The sequence below is a fragment of the Triticum urartu genome, chromosome 3 (assembly GCF_003073215.2).
Source record: "Triticum urartu cultivar G1812 chromosome 3, Tu2.1, whole genome shotgun sequence".
NCBI classification, from domain to species: Eukaryota; Viridiplantae; Streptophyta; class Magnoliopsida; order Poales; family Poaceae; genus Triticum; species Triticum urartu.
Genome location: NC_053024.1, coordinates 213,160,396 through 213,174,770, shown reverse-complemented (window position 1 = coordinate 213,174,770; position 14,375 = coordinate 213,160,396).

Sequence of the window (14,375 nt, the reverse complement as noted above, 5' to 3'; positions counted from 1 at the left end):
CGCTTTCCAAACTCTCCAAAGGTTTTTTTGCAAATAAAACATTCAGGCCTCGTGTGTGCCGCTTCATCTTCGATCCAACGGCTCCCCGGTGCTCATATTAGGTGCTCCCCGTAGCTTAATTACCCGCTACGGTGATTGGAGTAGTTGTGGGCCGAATGCTACGAAAATATAATCTAAACCGACCGGAATAAATGCCTACACAAATTAATCCAAGGTTGGAGTGCCTCTCGCATTGTAAATAGCTCCATCTTTGCGAGGGATGGAGAGGTAGTAGCTTCAACGCGTGGAAGATACAGTGTGAGAAACCGAGGTCAATCGAGAGACATATAGATAGAGAGACAAAGTGAGTGTGGTCCGACATTCATTCTGGAGAGATATTGTCTGATTGAGCTTTTTGGCAAGGGTGGGGGCTGTAAGATAGAGCTTGAGAGATGATCCAGTCACAGACATGTAGATATATTTTGTGCATGGGAGGAAGCAAGGTCAACCGATCACATAGGGTCGCCATGCGATCGAAAGAGTGAGACGGGATGGAGAGAGTGACCTAGATAGACGATGTGCGTGAGAGAGTATACAATGTGAATAGGTCGAATTGGGCTCAACATGGTGATATATCGTTTTTGCCCGAGGAAGAGCGAGGTCAATCGATACATACGGAGAGAGAGAGAGAGAGATTGAGTGAGTGTGGCCCACCATGAGGTCTAAAGAGTGGTGGCGGCTTGGATGGACTGACCTAGATAGACAATCTTCGTGAGAGAGTATAGAGTGTGTCGATCGAGGCCCGAACAGGGAGATATATCATTTGTGTGTGAAAGAAAATGAGGTTAAACGAGACTCAGATAAAGAGAGCGAGATTGAGCGAGTGTGGCCCGCCGTGCGGAAGAAAGAGTGAGACAGTCTCGAGGGAGTGACCTAGATATACAACGTGCGTGCGTGCGCATGCACGAGAGGTTGGGGGGCTAGATAGGCAATGCATGTATTTAGCGCGAGCGGGTGAGAGGGAGAGGGGAGAGAGAGAGAGCTCGGCATGGGGTGCAATGGCGGGTGTGTGAGGTAAATACATTTGGTAACAGAGTGGAAAAAGGGGTTGTGTAGTTCAGAGACTTAGAGATCGAAACATGGAGAGAAATAATGAACGTGTGTTGGAATCCGATAGCTTCCTAAGGTGGTTAGGAGAGGAAGATTGGCCGATACAGGAAGTATGTAGCATTTGTGCGGGGGGGGGGGCTAAAAACAACATTTGAATGTACATAGTACGAGACTTAATATCGATGTTTCAATTCGGTGTACATTGTAAGATTTGAACCGAGGACCAGGCATACGTGTAATTATTTCGAATCCGTGCTATACTAAGTTTCGAAAAGTTGACATTGACTCAGTTTGTTGTGCTATTTTGTAGGTCATATGTTTGAATCCATCCAAAAGTTTTCTCACTACCATGGTGTTCATCATATACATATGAATTTGTATTAAAAAAGTAGCATGGATATAGTGAAATGCGAAATCCACGTTAGAATTGGAGATCGCTATGTGACACACACTCTAATTCAAATAACTAACTACATGACACACACTCTAATTCAAATAACTAATTATGTGACACACACTCTAATCCGGGTTAGCGTGGGTACCGTTTCGATTTTTTTCAAATAACTCCTCATTAATTAATTTATAGTGCTCCCTCTGTTCACTTTTATAAGACCTTGAAGACATTTCAGAGAATGTGCAAAACAGTTCATTTTAAGTTGTCTGAAACGACTTACAAAAGTGAACGGATGGAGTATCTCGTTTCGAATGACTAATTATTGCAAGGAAAACACGGGCATGGTAATACATACAGATTCCTTTGCAAATGAAAGAAGATTCATTTGCATTCTCAAATGTAGGCGCACTAGGCAAACCAGGGTCGTGTCGGGGTGGACGCTGCTTCGGTGCCTTAAAGGCAACTGCCTTTGGGTCACTGACATGTGGGCCAGCCACCTGTTGGGCCCATATGTCATGGACACAAAGGCAGGTGCCTTAAGGCACCGAAGCATAGTCCTGTCGGGGTGGTCACGTGTGTCGGACGGACGCGTAGCACCCAGCCACCCACCCCCCTCCCCCCCCAAAAAAGGACGACGACAATATAAGTTCGCGCTTCCATGTTTCAGATTGAAATATCTGGCGGCCCCAATTCTAGCCCTGCAAAATCTCTCTTCTCCATCGTCCCCTTCCGCGCCCAGATTGCTCAAATCCCTAATTCGCTGCCAACCCTCAAATCACCCCTCGTCTCGTCTCTTTCCCCACCGTTCCCCACCTCTGTGCCGGACGACGACGACGAAGACGACGGTCGCGCTTCACCACCGCACCGGAGCTACCTCATCTACGCCATCGTCCACCGCACCGGGTGGTCCACCGACAACGTCGGCCGCCGCAACCGACATGCCTCACAGACACCGAGTTCCACCGCATCAGGTGCGCTTCACCGACGCCGTCCCCCCAGCTCACCGGGGCTACTTCACCGAGCACATCGTCGCACCTACGCCCCCCGAGGTCGTTGGGGCTTCACCAACGGTCTTGTCGACCGCATCGTAGCGCTCCGCTGCCACTCAAGATCTGCATCCGTGCGCGGCCAGCCAACGCCAGCGCATCACCCTCAACGGCTCTGAAGTGACCCGCACTCTAGCTAGGCGAGCATGCCCAAACGCCGGCCCGAACTAGGTATCCACACATCACTCCCTTGTGCACTGTTCCGACGATGTTTGGATATCCTTTCACTGCTCTCTTAGCTTACACGCCTATGCAACTCTGACCTTAACTCTTATTTCTTCTGGAGATATCATCTGAAACAAGCAAATCCATATTTTAGCGAAGCATGACGGTGCTACGGGATCTGGTACACATCTTGCACACCCGTATAACCTTGTAAGTATCTGTCCTCTGGTACAACATCAAGGTCGATTCCTCTTATTTGATCAACCATTCGCCGTGTCAAAAATGTAGAGGGGGATGCAAGGAGCACAAGGCCTGCACATCCAAGCAAGTGGTAACATGGACTTGTACATGGAACATCCCAAGCGCAAGCAGAGCTGCAATGAGCCTGTACAACGAGCTAGCGTAAGTCCCTGCATTTCATTTAATTCATACTGGCATTCGTGTATGATTTGTGTGCAGTGGCTAATCCATGAATTCAAGTTACCAGGGGCGAACATTTAACTTAAAAAATACGAAGGCACTTGCACTTCGGAAATCAACATAACTTGAGAAATGTGAAGCTACATGCACTTTGAAAACCAGCTAATGATCCAAAGTAGTTCAGATTATAAACACTAAATGATGCAAGCACCAAAAAACACAAAATGCAACATGGTGTACAAGGACTACAAACATGGTCTGTACCTTCTTGAATTATTTGTTCTCTGGCTGAAAATATCGAAGTGTAATTGCACGTATAACCAGTGCGCAAACTGCATCTCAATATATCTATCCTGCACAAGTATGCCAATAGTTTCAAACAACAGATTAGAAAAGTATTTATGTTATGTTGTCATGATACGGGGACTTTCTGGTAGATGGCCTTGACGTTTCCTCAAGCTATGAAAATGCACTATAATTTGCTTCTCATCAATGCCTGCAAATCTCTCTCTCTCTCTCAACATAGTAGATCATCATTAGACACTAAATCCTTCAATGAGCTTGCAAAATGCTTGCATTAGATCCCTCATTAGACACTATATGTTCATCACCAGGAGCATGTAAAATGTTTGCATCAAATCCTTCATTAGCAGTCTGTTCATTAAACACTTCAGGCTCAAGAACAACATGAGCTTGTATGTTTGCACCGGAAACTTGATTAGATACATCAGATTCATTCAGTTCAGTATTGATTGGGGGAGTTATAAAATAAGTAGAAATTGGTTTCATTTTCTCATAGATTCCCTACATACAAGAAGTTTTACAACACCGTCGGGTTTAACTATTGGCCAGAAATTGAAGAGTTGAATTAGATATAATCAGGGATGTTATGTACCTACTCGTTGCGCATGCTACTCTTGCAAGCTACGACTGTCCGTTTGCGCAAGCTCGATGCCATGCTCGTGCTGTCGCCGCTGCCTCCCACGCAGACTACACCCAGGGTTGGATCTTCATCTTCTTGTCCTTCCGTTCGCTTGAAGCCCGGCGACCGCCCTCCAACGAGGGAGCGAGGAAGTGTTGTGTCGGTCTGTCCAGCGGCGGCTAGGTTAGGAGCGAACCAGACTGGAGGCTGGAGCGAATGAATTGGGATTTTTCCTACTATTGATCGATATGGGAGGCACTCGTTTGGGCCGCGAGCCTGCTATAGGGCCTGCCTTGCACTTATGTTATTGGCCCACCCAAATTGAAACATTTTTCTTCATTTTTTACATTGCCTGCTCGTGCGTTGGGACGAACAAAACTAGGGTGGGCCAACCTGGACGACTCAAACAAGGTGCACACTTCCCAGCCACCTGAGGCGGCCGCCCATACCAGCCCCTATGGTGGCGTCGCCCCTTTTTGCGTGTATGATTGGATAGTGAAAAATATTCCAGTGGCGCTTTTGATTTACCCACAGAATGGTTGAATTGCTTGTTTCTATGAACTGAGTTCATCAATAATGTGAAGGATGCCAGTCTTTTCATCGTATTGTAGATTGCTTAGATCTCGATATGCCAAAAGTAATCACATGAAATATACAGTAAAAGCCAGTGTGATGTGTTTGGCTACAACTAGTCTGACTACACGTCCTCATATAACATATCTAGGACGCACCATCTTACCAGATTAACCATTCGACTTACCCATGCAGTGTGGGAAGAAAGAAGTATTGGGACTGCGTATCCAAGCAATTGATGCCATGGACTCCTTCGTACAACCTTGTAAGCAAAGAAGAAGTTGCAGTGTGCCTGTACAAAGAACTAGCATAAGTTCAGTTACCCGCTTCTCAGAATTTTAGTTAGCCACTTATTGCAAAATTGTTCAATTACGTTGCTTGGCTTAATTTAGTTTGCTACTGATTACATAATGGCACAGCTTGTTAATCATATTGTAGACTGTGCCTATCTATGTGTTTGATACTTACTGTTAAGAATTACCTGTTTGCCTTAACTTAAATATCTACTTGTTTGTTTAACTGCTTTGCTGCTGCAACAGCGGGTTACAATGATGTTAATAACTATTTTTCAGCATCCAATTGAAAATATTTAATTCCTTGTTTGTTTACCTGGTTTGCTATTATAACTCCCAGTTGAGATGCTTTGCTAACTTCAACTTTTCTGAATCCAATCGGAACTTTAATGGCAAAACAGGTTAGCCCAAGATCAAAGAGCGAGGTCCCCATGGACGTTGCATCATCCCACAGCAGTGGCACCGGCCCAATCATGCATTATGAATTGCCAACTGCTGATGCTCTAGAGGCTAAACTAGTGGTAGAAAGAGATTCTGCTTCTGCACTTAGAGATGAAGTTGACATGTTGAGACGTCCAAATTTGAAACGGGGGATAAGTTCATAACTTCCCCATATTTCAGACAGGCGCGCCCCAAAAACATGGTTCCCCGTACCTCTCCCTCCATTTTCCCATTCATACACCGTCCGCGCTAGAACACCACATTCCCACACCAGCCTCCGTCCGCCACCCCATCCATCGCCGCCGTCCTCCACCACATCCATCGCCACCCTCCTCCACCATGCCGGAGCGCCTACTAAGACTGCGTTCTCCACTACTAGAGATGGATGTTTCTCATCCACGGCAACGGACCAATAGCCTTGCATCGCGTCCTCTCGCTTCATCGGCGTCGTCGTCCTCTTTGTCGGGGCCGCTCACACGACCTTCTCTTCCACCGCAACGGGACTTATCCCCCGATGCACCCGTCTACCGTCGCAGATCTGCTTCAACGCCACCGACAGCCATCGCACCCCCGATGCCTACACGGCGCCGCAAGAGAGGTGGTACTTCATATCTCCTCAACTTTTTGATCTTAACCAGAAAATAGATCTTAACTTGGTTACTCTACTTTCTTTTAAGCTCTTAGAATTTAGTTCTTAGTTCGAAGCAAACAATGGATGCTAAATATCATTTCTCCGATTTGCAGCTTCAAATCTGCCATGGCACAGCCATAATACGGTTTAATTGATCATGTTGGCTCCGTGGTGGTTTCTTTAATAGAAATCAGAGGGGAACCCCTCTTTTGCTAAAAAATATATGCTTAGAGTTTCCCCCTGAGGGAGTCCTGGATTAGGGGGTGTCCGGATGGCCGGACTATACCTTCAGCCGGACTCCTAGACTATGAAGATACAAGATTGAAGAATTTGTCCCGTGTCCAGAAGGGACTTTCCTTGGCGTGGAAGGCAAGCTTGGCGATACGGATATGCAGATCTCCTACCATTTTAACAGACTTTGTGTAACCCTAACCCTCTCCGGTGTCTATATAAACCGGAGGGTTTTAGTCCATAGGACAACATACAAAAAACAACAATCATACCATAGGCTAGCTTCTAGGGTTTAGCCTCTCCGATCTCGTGGTAGATCTACTCTTGTACTACCCATATCATCAATATTAATCAAGCAGGACGTAGGGTTTTACCTCCATCAAGAGGGCCTGAACCTGGGTAAAACTTCGTGTCCCTTGCCTCCTGTTACCATCCGGCCTAGACACACAGTTTGGGACCCCCTACCCGAGATCCGCCGGTTTTGACACCGACATTGGTGCTTCAATTGAGAGTTCCTCTGTGTCGTCGCCGTTAGGCTTGATGGCTCCTACGATCATCAATAGCTATGCAGTCCAGGGTGAGACCTTCCTCCCCGGATAGATCTTCGTCTTCGGCGGCTTTGCACAGCGGGCCAATTCACTTGGCCATCTGGAGCAGATCGAAAGCTATGCCCCTGGCCGTCAGGTCAGATTTGGAAGTTTAAACTACATGGCTGACATCCGCGGGGACTTGATCCTCGACGGATTCGAGCCACTGCCGAGCGTGCCACCCTGTCACGACGAGCATGATCTAGCTCTGCCGCCGAACAGTTCCCTGGAGGCCGCACCCGCATCGGCTTCGACCCTTAATTCGGAGCCAACTATGCCGATCGAGGATGGGTGGTTGGACGCCGCCTCGGGGGCTGCGATCCCAACGGCGATCGAGCCAAACACCAGCCCTGCACTCCGCGAGACTCGTGACTCCAAGGAGACGGACTCCTCTCCGGACTCCGAACCCTCCGCGCCCCTGCCGATCGAATCCAATGGGGCGCCGATCATGGAATTTACTGCCGCGGACATCTTACAGCACTCGCCTTTCGGCGATATTCTGAAAACACTAAAATCTCTCTCTTTATCAGGAGAGCCCTGGCCGGACTACGGTCAGCAAGGTTGGGATACGGACGATGAAGAAATTCAAAGCCCACCCACCACCCACTTTGTAGCCACTGTCGACGATTTAACCGACATGCTCGACCTCGACTCCGAAGACATCGACGGTATGGACACCGATGCAGGAGACGATGAAGAACCAGCGCCTATTAGGCCCTGGAAAGCCACCTCGTCGTATGAAATATACATGGGGGACACCCCAAAAGAAGGAGATGGCGATGGAACAGTGGAGGATGACCCCTCCAAGAAACAGCCTAAGCGACGGCGTCAGCGGCGCCGCTCAAAATCCCGCCAAAGCAAACACGGCGATTCCGGCACGGGAGATAATAATACTCCGGAGAGTGCCGAAGAAAACCCCCTCCAGCAAGATTCAGCACAGGAGGAAAGAGAAGCCAGCCCTCATGAGAGAGCGGCAGACAGAGAGGTCGAGGACGATAATTATACGCCTCCCTCCGAAGACGAGGCAAGCCTCGACAATGACGAATTCATCGTGCCAGAGGATCCCGTCGAGCAAGAGCGTTTTCAACGTAGGCTTATAGCCACGGCAAGAAGCCTCAAGAAAAAACAGCAACAGCTTAGAGCTGATCAAGATTTGCTAGTCGACAGATGGACTGAAGTCCTTGCGGCCGAAGAGCATAAACTCGAACGCCCCTCCAAGAGCTACCCAAAGCGCAGGTTGCTACCCCGATTGGAGGAGGAAGCACTTAAACCTACATCACCAGCACTTGATACGGCCGACCGGCCACCTCGTGGCCGCGACAGAGAGGCCTCTCGGCCCTCCACTCAAGCCGCACCCTGTACCAAGGCATGGGAAAATGCGCCTGACCTGCGAGATATGTTGGAGGACAAGGCAAGGCAAAAAAGATCGATCTATGGATCGCGTGGGCGCCCCACGACTTGAGACGGTAACCGTCACGCCGGACACAAATCCGGCAGGGCTGAACACAGTAGACAAAGCTCATTGGAGCTACGTCGTGATATAGCCCAGTACAGAGATGCCGCACACCCACTATGCTTCACAGACGAAGTAATGGATCATCAAATCCCCGAGGGTTTCAAACCCATAAACATCGAATCATATGATGGCACAACAGATCCTGCGGTATGGATCGAGGATTATCTCCTTCATATCCATATGGCCCGCGGCGATGATCTCCACGCCATCAAATACCTCCCACTCAAGCTTAAAGGACCAGCTTGGCATTGGCTTAACAACTTGCTAGCAGGATCAATCGGTTGTTGGGAGGACCTGGAAGCCGCATTCCTTGACAATTTCCAGGGCACTTATGTGCGACCCCCAGACGCAGATGACCTAAGCCACGTAATTCAGCAGCCAGATGAATCGGCCAGGCAATTCTGGACACGGTTCCTAACAAAGAAAAATCAAATAGTTGACTGTCCGGACGTAGAGGCCCTAGCAGCCTTCAAACACAATATCCGTGACGAGTGGCTTGCCCGGCACCTTGGACAGGAAAAGCCGAAATCTATGGCAGCACTCACGACACTCATGACCCGTTTTTGCGCGGGGGAAGATAGCTGGCTTGCTCGTAGCAACAATATGACCAAGAACCCTGGTAATTCGGATACCAGGGACAGTAGTGGCAGGTCGCGTCGCAACAAGCAGAAGCGCCGCATTAACGGCGACAATGTTGAGGATACGGCAGTTAATGCCGGATTCAGAGGCTATAAATCCGGTCAGCGGAAAAAGTCATTCAAAAGAAATCCTAGGGGCCCGTCCAGTTTGGACCGAATACTCAACCGCTTGTGCCAGATACACGGCACCCCCGAAAAGCCGGTCAATCACACCAACAGGGATTGTTGGGTGTCCAAGCAGGCAGGCAAGTTAAATGCCGAAAATACTGACAAGGGGCTGCATAGCAACGACGACGAAGAGCCCCGGCCGCCGAACAACAGTGGACAGAAGGGTTTTCCCCCACAAGTGCGAACGGTGAACATGATATACGCAACCCACATCCCCAAGAGGGAGCGGAAGCGCGCGTTAAGGGACGTATATGCGGTAGAGCCAGTCGCCCCAAAGTTCAACCCATGGTCCTCCTGCCCGATCACCTTTGATCAAAGGGACCATCCCACTAGCACCCGTCATGGAGGATTCGCCGCATTGGTTCTAGACCCAATTATTGACGGATTTCATCTCACTAGAGTCCTTATGGACGGCGGCAGCAGCCTGAACCTGCTTTACCAGGATACAGTGCGGAAAATGGGCATAGATCCCTCGAGGATTAAGCCCACCAAAACGACCTTTAAAGGCGTAATACCAGGTGTAGAGGCCAACTGTACAGGCTTAGTCACACTTGAAGTGGTCTTCGGATCTTCGGATAATTTCCGAAGCGAGGAGTTAATCTTCGACATAGTCCCATTCCGTAGTGGCTATCACACACTGCTGCTCGGGCGAACCGCATTCGCCAAGTTCTATGCGGTACAACACTACGCATACCTTAAGCTCAAGATGCGACGCCCTCTAGGAGTAATTACGGTCAATGGAAACACCGAACGCTCCCTCCGAACGGAGGAGCACACGGTGGCCCTTGCAGTGGAAGTACAAAGCAGCCTCTCCAGGCAGTTCTCCATTCCGGCCATTAAACATCCGAACACCGTCAAGCGCGCCCAGAGTAACCTACAACAAGACCGCCTGGCACGTTCTGAGCAGGCGTAGCAATGCGGCCCCAACCCCAGCCCTCGCAAAAATGCGACACTAGTGCTTCACGTACATAACTACGCTCTAGAAATACCATGGGTACAGGGAGAGGGGCACCATCATGGCATGCCCGAAACACGGCTTAAACCGCACTAGGGGCTGCCGATTTTTTAAAAATTTCTCTTACTTTCAGGACTCCGCTCTTCGGAAGGCCTGTTCGGCAGTTCAATTGCCGCACAAACGATGCAAGAACCAGGGAAGCAGACAAGCCATGCCGCATTACGGAACTCCCAGGTGGTCTCTATCACGAACAGTATACCTGTTTCGCATACCATTCCGCAGCCTGCCCCTGGAACGGACATGTTAAAATAGTCCAACCTTTTGCTTATCGCATTATTTGTATCGTTCTGCTTTGATTGCAGCCCTTTTAATAAACAATGCATAGCTTTTGTCTATTTTTGCATTACTATTTTTTTTACAAATATATGTTCCTTAATGACATGCTGCACCCGTACACTTTGGTACGGCCAAAATATGCCAGGGGCTTTAGTACCCCTCAATATGGTGTGAGAAGTCCGAACACTTTAACAAGTGCGGCACCCCGAACTTATAGCATTATATGCATCGGCTCCGAATCATGTCTTGGGTCAATAGTTGGGTTTGCCCGGCTCCTATGTTTTGGTGCCTTACGTTCCGCTATATCGGCTAAGGTAGCACTAGGAGAACTACTGCGATTGTGCCCCAGTTGAGTTGGGTCCAGCACCTCAGTAGAGAAAGCTAAAACTGACTGTCATGATGAAGTGAGAGCTGGTCGCTGTTCGAGAGGTTTTTCGAGTCCCTAAAGACTTATGCCGCTTAAAGCGAGGAGTCGGCTCAGTCCGGCCAAGGCGTGGATAGCGCCCCAAACTCGGTCTTCCGAATACCAGGGGCTTCGCCTAAATTTAAAATTGTAGAATTCTGTGGCTAGGTGAGAGTGTTCAAGAATTGTAGTCCGATTGCCTTGTTCGTTGTGCTGAGCGCCTCCCTCGAAGGACCCAAACATGGGAAAAAGAGCGCTCAGGTTTATCCCCGGACACCCCAGCACTAGCGGCACGGGAGCAGAAGCCGACGACTCGCCATCTCTCAGAATTGATAAACAGCCGCACAGAAGGTAATATTTTAAATTCCAACAGCATTGCTTAGCGCATATGAACAAGTTTTCAGCGCACAGGACAAAACAAGCGAGTTTTACTCAAAAATTACATCCCTGGAACATTCATCCGCCATAAGGCAGGCACCCTTCAGAACATCCTTATAATAATTCCCGGGCTTGCGATGCTCCTTCCCCGGCGGTGGCCCGTCCTTCACAAGCTTCTCAGCATCCAGCTTGCCCCAGTGCACCTTAGCACGGGCAAGGGCCCTATGGGCACCTTCAATGCAGACGGAGCACTTGATGACTTCGTGCCTTGGACAGACCCCCACCAGCCGCTGCACCTGCCCGAAATAGCTCCCAGGCAGAGCCTCTCCAGGCCACAGCCGAACTATGAGGCCCTTCATGGCTTGTTCGGCCGCCTTGTGGAGCTCGATCAGTTGCTTCAGCTGGTCTCTCAGGGGCACGGGGTGTCCGGCCTCAGCATACTGAGACCAAAACACCTTCTCTGTTGAGCTGCCCTCCTCGTCTCGATAGAATGCGGCGGCATCGGACACGCTACGGGGAAGACCTGCGAATGCTCCTGGAGAGCTCCGGATTCAGGTAAGTAACAAGTAACTTACGTTTATGTGTTTGCTTTGCATAAAGAATGCCTTACCCACCGCTATATTTTTCACCTCATCCAACTCCTGGAGGGTCTTTTGGGATTCGGCCTTGGCAGACTTGGCATTTTCAATAGCCACCGCGAGCTCGAACGCTCGCGTCTTTGAGTCAAGCTCCAAACTCTCATGTTTTTCCATGAGAGCCTGGAGCTCTTGCCGCACCTTGCCAACCTCGGCCTCATACTTCTCCCGCTCGGTGCACTCCGTGGTCGCCCTCTTCTCGGCCTCGACCAGCGCTTGCTTAAGGGTCGCCACCTCAGACGTGGCCCCTACAATAGCCACGATAATCCTATCATTTTTTGCAATTGCACTTTTTTTATATATTTAAAACAAGGTATTTCTTACCTTCCTTCTCCTCGAGCCGCTTCTTGGCACGCCCGAGCTCTTGCTCGGACTGCTCGAGGTTCTGCTTTAGCGTGTCCACTTCCGCAGTCAGTATGGCGGACGCCAGCAGAGAAGCCTGCATACGCATATTGACTCCTTTTTGTTAGACTCCTACAAATTTCATTTTGATCCTCTATTCGGCTTTTCTTCCCGAACGCCAAACTGAGCATCAGGGGCTACTGTCTATGCGGTAATATTATTTACACATTCTTTACTTACCTCAAAGCCTGTTAAAAGGCTAGTACAAGCTCCAGTCAGTCCGCTCTTGGCGGACTGAACCTTCTGGACCACCGCACTCATAATGGTGCGGTGCTCCTCATCGACGGAGGTGCCTTTGAGCACCTCCAACAGATTGTCCGGTGCCTCCGGTTGGACGGGGGTCACCGGCACGGTGGGCTTGCTCCTCTTGGAAGGAGGTCGCCCGCCGGACTCTGGAACCTTTGAAGGTTCTGGAGCGGTGTCCAGCTTAGAGCCGGACTTGGAGCCCTGGGGGGTTTTATCCCCTTTACTCCTGGAGTCCGGGAGGTCGCCTTGCGGCGCCTCCAGGACCACCTCCTCCTGGCTTGGAGCCTGTTGGGACAACACTTCGGCGTCGTCCGTAGGGCGGGGGGAGGAAGCCGTCGGAAGTGAGTTCACATCCGACGAGTCCAGTGAACCGCTCGATGACGCGTCGAGCCGGTCTTTGGGTGGGCTGCATAAACATATTCGACATAAGGGAAAGCTGTGCAATAAAGGAATACTATGAATTACTCTGGTATCCGGATACTTACGATTTCGCCAGGGGCTTGGCCCTGAGCGGCCACTCCTCTCCGCCATCGTCGGCGTCGGTGGAGTAGTCCGGAGGAAGGGTTTTCCCCTTCTTGGACCCTTTGGCCTCCTCAGTGAGGGCGGCCTTCCTTTTCTTCTCTCCCCCCGTTGGAGGGGGAGAGGTCTCTTCTTCCTCCTCCTCGTCTTCACAGGAGGACTGCGCCTTGGAGCCGTCGGATGATGAACCCGACACCTCCTGGCGCCGGGCACTTTTTCGAGTCCCCGTGGCCCTCTTTGTGGCCTTCTTCTCCGGCACACATAGGGTGCCGGAACGAGCAGCTTCGCCAAGCGGGCATCGGCTGGGTCTTTGGGCAAAGGAGACGGACAGTCGATCTGTCCGTACTTCGCCTGCCAAACCTGTCAAAGGTACGGGAGCTTAGATCCCGCATAGAGTTAAACTACGAAAAACTAATACCCTGTAAAAGGCACAAACAACTTACCGCGCTGGCGTGACGCTGCGCACTGAATCCGCGATCCTCGGTAGCAGATGCGGGAGCCTCGGCGCCCTTGAAAAGCACCTTCCAGACGTCTTCGTACATCGTGTCAAAGAGCCTGTTCAGAGTTTGGTGCTGCGCCGGGTTGAACTCCCACAGATTGAAGGCCCGTTGTTGACACGGGAGGATCCGGTGGATGAGCATGACCTGGACTACGTTGACAAGCCTGAGCTGCTTGTCCACCAGGGTTTGGATGCATGTTTGCAGTCCAGTCACCTCTCCTTTGCTGCCCCACGACAGGCCTGTCTCTTTCCAGGACGTGAGCCGCGTTGGGGGTCCGGACCGGAACGCGGGGGCTGCGACCCACTTAGGGTCGCGCGGCTCGGTGATGTAAAACCACCCGATTGCCACCCCTTCAGGGTCTCCACAAAGGAGCCCTCGAGCCATAAGACGTTGGGCATCTTGCCCACCATGGCGCCTCCGCACTCCGCCTGGTTGCCGTGCACCACCTTCGGCTTGACATTGGAAGTCTTGAGCCAAAGGCCGAAATGGGGGCAGATGCAGAGGAAAGCCTCGCACACGACGATAAACGTCGAGATGTTGAGGATGAAATTCGGGGCCAGATCATGGAAATCCAGGCCGTAGTAGAACATGAGTCCCCGGACGAATGGGTGGATAGGAAAGCCCAGTCCGCGGAGGAAGTGGGGAAGGAACACTACCCTCTCATGGGGCCTTGGGATGGGGAGGAGCTGCCCCTCTTCGGGAGGCCGGTGCGCGATGTCGTTAGACAAGTATCCGGCCTTCCTCAGTTTTTTGATGTGTCCCTCCGTGACGGAGGAGACCATCTGTAACACCCTCGATGCGACTATATCTCCCACGTGTCGAGGCACGACTTAGAGGCATAATCGCATTGAAGGCATATGTCGCAAGTTAGGCAATCTTCACAACAT